The sequence below is a fragment of the Nipponia nippon genome, unplaced genomic scaffold (genome assembly GCF_047370975.1).
Source record: "Nipponia nippon isolate SJK-2023a ecotype South Korea unplaced genomic scaffold, ASM4737097v1 scaffold_5, whole genome shotgun sequence".
Taxonomy (NCBI): Eukaryota; Metazoa; Chordata; class Aves; order Pelecaniformes; family Threskiornithidae; genus Nipponia; species Nipponia nippon.
Window position 1 is genome coordinate 46,986,662 of NW_028262369.1, and position 8,092 is coordinate 46,994,753.

The window sequence follows — 8,092 nt, forward strand, 5'->3', positions numbered from 1 at the left end:
GAAAAGCTAATGAAATTTTTAGAATTATGAATGGAGGCATTGACAATATCAATGGAAATATAAGTAGCACCTTAATATTCAGTACTAGATTGACTATTGCTAGTAGACTATTATCTATTTTTGCATCCACAATTTAGGAAGGAATTTGAAGAGTTCAGAAAAAGAACAAGTAATTAAAGGGCTGGAACATCCTTTATTACAAAATCCTGGTTTTTGTTTTTTAAATCATAAGAGCCTTCAAAAACTTACACTGTTACATTCCCAGAAAGAAGGCTAAGAGATTATTTGATCACAGAGTACCTAGGTGAGAAACAAAACTTGGATTAAGGGCACTTGTGGTTTTACAATCTATAACTGTGAAGAAGGCAAAAAAGTTGGTCCCAGAGGCCACTAGGATGAGCTGGATGAAGATTAAAGTCTGTGCAGTAGCCCACCAAAATTGTATACATTAAAAACAGTTTGGATGACAGATTATACTCAACATAGGAAAAGCAACCTTCAACATGTTAGAAATTGCAGCAGAACACTGGTTTAGAGATAAGCTTATTCAGAGTGAATAATGAATCTTTTGGTTATTTTCAAAGGGATTAAGCCAACTGGGGAAGACAAACCCTGTGTTGCTACTTACTGTTAGAAATGGTGTCAAAATATTGCCATTGCAAATATCAGAAAAAATATCTATTGAAATATTAACTTTTTAACTGTTTGCTATACTTCATGTCTGTTTGACACTAATATTCATCTCACCTGTGTTAGAGCTCACTATCAAGGCCCCATAACATTTTAAACTACACAATATGCATGAGCCTGGAGCAGTAGAGGAAGACAAAATCTTATAAAGATTAATTTTTATTGTAAAATGAAGACAATCTGCCTCCTCTTTCATTTGATCTGTCATGCTGAATAATTCAGACCATGCTGAATACTTCACTAGTTTTTTCCAGCAGTCAAACGCAAGGAATTCCTTAGTGAAATCACTGAACAGAGGCAATGAACTCCGCACAACAACATGCAACTGATAAATTTGCGTGTCAGCATGCAGGCATCCCGGGGTCTGTTCCACAGTAACAGTCTATTTCCGAGTACCCTGAATAACACAAAGTATTTTCAAGGTCAAATCAAAAGTTGAAAAAAGGAAAGTTATCAGTGTGTTTGATATATGTAGGCCACACACATCCGTACCGATGACCGCTCTGGGTGTAACCATGTTTTGCTAGTGCTACAATCAACATTTCTGATCTCTCCTGACACAGTGAAAATGCATGAGGTACTACCTCTGCCCATCACTTGCTGGTGATGATTGTATTCCTTGTAACTGCTAACATAGCCTCCTACATACAAAGGAGCCATTCCTGGCAGATACTGATGTAGTCTAGCTCCCAGAACAAGGAAGCCTTATACCAGGGAATGACAATTCAAGAAGAAATGGACTTAAAATGTAAGTGACAAGCAGTGTGGAGTTATACCTGCACACCCCAACATCAGAGGGCTGCAATTCAGAGCTCACCACGAGGACCTGAAGTGACAGTGGGAGCTCTTCTGTCTTAGTAAAATGCAGTGAGCAGCCAGACAGGAGGAGTAAGAGCACACCCTTTAGTCATACCATAATGGAGAAGTTTCTGGTCTCACAAGGCAGGACACGAGTTAGGAAGCGCAGGTGCTGCAAGCACAGTACAATGAAATTCAAGCACGCTATCTTTGGTTTTCAATGCATAATGATCAATTCCTTTATATAACCAGGAGATCAATTTAATGTACAATACACAAAATCCACTCAGCCTGCTTGCACATGTATCAAGCTGATTATAAAGTTTCTCTATTTTAAATACCCTTCTGTTCAGTTACCATTATTCAACCGCGACTATGATAAGAATCTGTCTCCAGCTACACTAATTACGTATTTGGTTGATTTTACATAACCAAGAAATTACACGAATTAATAGCAATTATATATAGCAAAATACAGCTTTGGTATAATGACATGGTAATTGGAGTATTGTGTCCCTACTATAAAACCATATGCTAAATATAAAATCTCTGACAACACAAAAGTAAACTGATGGCTACCTTAACGTATGACTGGAGAACTTCATTACAGCCTGCAGTGACCTGTTTGAGTAACTGATATGGACCCTGCCTCAGTCCTAACAGTTACTTTTGTAAAAAGTCTTTCTTGCTTTTCTCATTCGTTTGGATTAGACTTTTCCTATTTATTCAATAATAAAATTATTCAAGCATTAAACATTCTTATTGTTTTGCATGGCAGTTGTTTGGTTGTATTTAACTTTTTCACTTGTCCTTAACCCACTATGACTCCAAATTCACCACTTTTTTAAAATGACCATCATTGAGATCAGTTAAATAAGGAGACACATACAAGACGTGCTTTGCACAACTAAGAACAGCAATGCTTTCGTCCTTGCTGATTTATATTACACTGCAGGGGATGAATTTAATGCAAAACAAGAACATGTTAAAATTTTGTCTGTTTTGTTGACTTTCGCTTGAAGAACTGTTCTATGGAGGCAATCATGTATTGTTAATATTGCTTTTAAACTTTTACTTTCAGATCAGATACACCTGGAATACACTTCTGAACTTTAAATAACATTAATAATTAACTATTAAACATTAAGTAATAAAATGTTGTGTCATTAGATCAGACTGAAGAAAATGCTGGTATTCAGTTTTCAAATAAGTTTACTCCTTTTACAAATTCCAGAACATTGTAAGTAAAGAAGAAGCCATCTTAGTTCACTTTAACATACCGTATTTCATAACAACATTTCAACAGCAAGTTATTTACTAGCAAATGAATACAGTTACAAGTTCAAACTTTGCAACTTCTCTGCCAAAGCCTTTTAAGTATTAACAGCTCATTCAAGCTGAGATGTACATATTTATTTTTTATTCTCAAATATATCTTTATTAATTAACATCAATGCAGACTGGCCCCCTCAAGCTGCTTTTCTGGAACGGTAGAAGAAAAAGTCCACACAAAAGTTTTTAAAATAATATGATATCAAGACAAGAGTTCTTTGCTGTATCTGTACTCTATCTGTATCATTTCAAGATCTGTTCATATACAGTCATTAAAGACAAGAATAAATATATTTTGGCAAAACACAGGTGCTTTCTATGTATTCAGAAAACACACCAAAAAAAAAATCCATCAATCCACTATGATTTTTGTTTCCATATATACATTCTTACCCTTGGGACTGGCTTTTTCTCAGGCCAATTTCATGAAACAATTTGAAGTCTTATTCATACTGGTCAAAAGAAACTAGCATCCCTTTTCTTTTTTTAGGTGGAATGTCCTCAACATTATCAAAAATTTTTTTAAAAAGCCACTGGGGACTGTTTGTCCTTGGTCAGACTCTGCAGAGCGTGCAGCTGCACAGCAAGAGAAAAAGAAAAGAGGTGATGCTTGCAGATATCAGTGAGAATCTCCATTAATAGTAGTTTCATTACAAAATGTTTGTGACACAGTCATCATTCACCTCCTTGTGGAACAGACTTCAAGGTGGTGAATCTGGACAGTAATCCAGCTGTCCAGATATCAGGAACCAAAGAGAAGAACCACAAAAGCTCCACACAAGCTCCCTTCCCAGCACAACCAATTATAACACATCTCTGGTGGGGTGGAGCCCTGACTAGATTGCAATAGCTGAAACCGTATAACAAACAAATCATTTGTTGTCTTTAAAATGTTTGTAGGTCCCTTATTTAGTGTATCGACCTTTATATTTGAAAGAGGTTGTTTCACATCTCAACAATTCTAAGATAACATTTTCTATTTACTGCAAACGTGTTAATATTTCTGCACCCTCAGTGTCCAGCACTGCTCCTGAATTGGTTTTCTTACTCCCCACTAAAATCGTAACCGATTTTGAAATTACATTTTAACCTTTTCTGTAATGATATTCCCTTAGAAACCTGAAAGCCAAATCTTAACTTCCCTACAAGACTTTATGTTTGCATATTTGTTTAGCATTGATTTCCTTTTTTCCCCTGTTTTTTCCTACTAGCATATAACATAGTATACCCATTTCAGTACACTCCAATGCTGATGCACCAGCATAATGAGTGTTTTGCCAATTCACCTCAGGGGAAAGTGCTAGCAATTAACTGCAACTGCCACAGCTGAGAGATCACAAAGAAAGCCTTTGTGTTGATTTCATGAACACTCCAGCTACCTAATAGCCAAAACCCACTTTTTCTTTCATTTTATGTTAAGTATTGACATTCAGAAAAACATTTTACTCCATTTTATCACTAGAAAATTGTATTAGTGCAAATAATGCAACAGAGTATGAACTCAGGAGGCCATCACAGCTTCCACCACTCGTTACAAAACAGTCTTTGGGTGGTGACTATTGCTGAGATATCCAAGTCTGTATTAAACTTTCTAACAGTCAATGTCTATTCAACATACAACACAAACACATCTGTAAGCATGTCTGGGGATGATATACTCTCATTGTGGCCAAACCATTAATTTCATTTGATACACTGTAACACTAAATTCTATCACATCCACAGCTGGTAGTAGAATTACTTCTCATCCTCTGTTGACAATTTTTTTTTCAACATAAGTAACTACATTTTTTTTCATGAACGAGGGGACGGTGAATAAATAGATTGGAACAGAAAGAAGGAATCCAAGTCTTTGTCCCTGCTCTGTGTGTTTATAAATGTTATACATGTACATACATATGCGTGTAAATACACACATTATGTATATTTTCTGCTGATTAGTCAAGTTTACAAAATATGTAACCCAGCAAAGCAGTATAGTACAACCTTCATGAAAAATCCTGCAGGACTTTTTTTATTTTTACTTCGTGCCAATCTTGTACTAGCAAGTTATATCTATTTGAGTTGTGACCAGTTTTCTAAAAGTTCAGTAAAATCAAGGAGGTAAATTACAGAAATGTTTAGAATTATTCCCATCATTAGTTTGATCTAATCAGTATATACACCAAACAACTGTCTAAATCATTTACTTCTGTTTGCTGTTAAGAGGTTCTGGGTCACTCAGGCATGTTTGCAAATGTAAATGGGCCCAATTCCAAAGGTTGCAAGTTTGGTTTACTGAAGCTGAGGTTTCTCTGCACCTGGGAGAACTACTGAAGCATAAGTATTCAAGCTTGTCATTGCATTTCTAAGTGCAGAAATTTACATTCAAATTTCCTGTATGGGAAATTATAGAAAGTGTTAACCAGAGAGCTTTTTATTGCCTGTAAAATTAATGAAAATGAAGTTGAAGCACAGCTCAAGTCAATATGTCTTTTTAAGCAAGTACTAGTGATTAATTCTGAAAATACAATTTTAAATCCAGAATTTAGTGATGTACATTTAAAAAACAAGTGATAGAGCACAAGAAAAAAAATCCAAATCCAGTTGTTCAGCATTTTAGTTATGATTTTTTTCCACCATTTTTATTTCCACCATTAAATTCAAGAAGTTTCCTAAAAGTCAAAGAAATTTCTGTCCTGCAGTTAACATTTTAAAGTATTGTAAGATTTTGTACTGTTTACCCAAATCATTTGATGGCGCTCTTTTCAGTATCTGTAGGTACCCATTTAAGTTATACGTAGACATTCTCTCTATTTTAATCCCTGTACTTACGTTAAATGTCAAGATTCAAGGCAAATCTTAAGTATACATGTAGCCTCCTTAACAATGTGGGTAGTCTTACAGTCTCACCAATCTCAAGTTTGTGATCAGACATATTCCTAAATCTTCTTAGAAATGAGGGTTTGAATATCACAACTAAGATCTTGAGCAAAGGTTGAAAAACTAACAGGATATATGCACATAACTGTTTGTAGGCCCTGAGTTAACCAGAACCTACATGACTATATGAACCCAGCATTAAATGTGAACTAAAAATACTGCTTTATTCTATGGGCAACTCCTATTATTATCAGAGAATGGTTTGGGTTGGAAGCAACCTTAAAGATCACCTGGTTCCAACCCCCCTGCCACGGGCAGGAACATCTTCCACTAGACCAGGTTGCTCAAAGCCCCATCCAACCTGGCCTTGAACACTTCCAAGGATGGGGCATCCACAGCTTCTCCGGGCAACCTGTTCCAGTGCCTTGCCACCCTCATAGTAAAGTACTTCTTCCTCATATCTAGTCTAAGTCTACCCTCTTTCAGTTTAAAGCCATTACCCCTTCTCCTATTGCTATGCTCCCTTGTAAAAAGTCCATTTCCAGCTTTCTTGTAGGACCCCTTCAGGTACTGGAAGGCTGCTATAAGGTCTCCCCGCAGCCTTCTCTTCTCCAGGCTGAACAACCCCAACTCTCTCAGCCTGTCCTCATAGGAGAGGTGCTCCAGCCCTCTGATCATCTTCGTGGACTTGCTCCAACAGGTCCACATCCTTATTCAGGTTCTCGCATGAAAGTTAAAATAACAAAGCATCTGTAGCTTTTGCTGTGCATGCATCTCCAGTACTAGAAATAAATCCTGAAGAGGCATAGATACTACTTCCGTCACTGTAAGGCACTGGAGTTCCTGCTAGACTTTGTAGAAAGGATGCTCTCCTTGTCCAATTTAGATATCTCTAGAAAATCAGCTGAAAGCCAGAATTTATCTCCTTGTCATTTTACAAGGAAAAACTACAAATTGTGATGTTTAACCATATAGATCAATATTTAGGTTATTTACCATGTTTACCTTTCTTTTGTTGCTATCAGATCCATTGCTACTAAATGGATCACTGGAAGCTGCACTCAAACATCCTCACAAAGAAAGAAAATAGTCACTAAGGTTACAGCCAAGATTATTACTTGGAATCGATTTCACTCTATAAAAAGGTACTCTGATTCCTAAGAAACAGTAAAGACTGGAGCAACACTTCATTTTAATAACACTAATTAAAATAAATTTGCAAACAAGCTTTAGCTACACCTATTATCAATCTGAATATATTAACACCAAGAGGAACAATTCTTTTGCACGGCAAACACAATTAGGCATTTATTCTTCAGTATTTTAAACTCCCTTTAATTTATTTGCATATTTTTTCAACATATGCATTTGAGTTTTGCTGCATGAGTTATTCAGACACAGCACAAAAGGTATCAGTACTGCAACCACCTCTGCATAATTTCCTCTGTATCAGTCAATAGTCTACCCTCCAAGGAAGATTTACATTCCAGTCAAGGGTGGAGAGTCCCAAAGTACGTGCAGTTTTCCTATGATTATTTGCCAGAAAAGGCAGAATGCAAAGCAGTGGTACATGAAGTAAATGCTAATTGTGCTACGAAGAAATACACAGGCAGATGGGTCAGGGTACCAGCAAGGCAAAGGACCGAAGCGAAGCAAGCAACACTACCCAGAGCCACAAGGAAGAAAGCCCTTCCTCCCTGTACACAATCCATTATATCTTTCAAAAAGATCCAGCCCCGAGTCCTGTAATCAATGTGCTCATTTTTTCAAGTGAAGACTGCTGTAATATCAGCTACCCAGACTTTAAAAAAATCTATTGCTTTACACGTAATATAAAAAACTTACCACAGAAATGGTAGAAATCATTGGCAGCACACAGATCCACGAGGGATGTATGCTATCCAGAAACTGCTCGTTTTCAGCACTCTACTGTGATACTCAGTGATGTGTACCTTCCTCTTTCACAATATTAAATGATGACTTTTGTCCAACAATTAACGCACAAGCACTAAATGGAGCTGAGTTCTAGCCTACCGGTTTTTAATTTAAGGCACCTTTTACCAGGCAGAAACAGAAAATTAAAAAATGAAGGACAAACCAAGGAAAAGCATCGAAGCTGAATCTTGGCACTAAATTTAGTTGCAAGAGAATCAAACCCAGCCATTCTTATTTAGAATCTACAATATATATATAATCAAGAACACATGACCAAAAATAAATTAGATACAAGAATGCTTTAAGTGCATAAACAGGAAAAGTTCTTAACAGGTAAAAGTAGTTCTGTTTATTTTTGTAAAACCATAGAGAGGTGTCATTGACAAAATTATAAATAAAATATTGCATCAGCCAAAGTCCCTGGTCATATTTGCAGTGGAAACATGTTTACACATCTCAAACTGAAAACATAACG

General features: G+C 36.4%; 1 long non-coding RNA gene across 1 annotated transcript in view; it reads right to left on the reverse strand.

Moving 5' to 3' along the window:
* LOC148052174 (uncharacterized) overlaps positions 1–7,595 on the reverse strand; it is a 79,995-nt gene extending 72,400 nt beyond the window's left edge. The window contains exon 1 of the long non-coding RNA XR_015699014.1: positions 7,528–7,595. This is a non-coding gene — a long non-coding RNA (uncharacterized LOC148052174). The remainder of the gene's footprint in view (positions 1–7,527) is intronic.
* Positions 7,596–8,092: the final 497 nt, after the last annotated feature.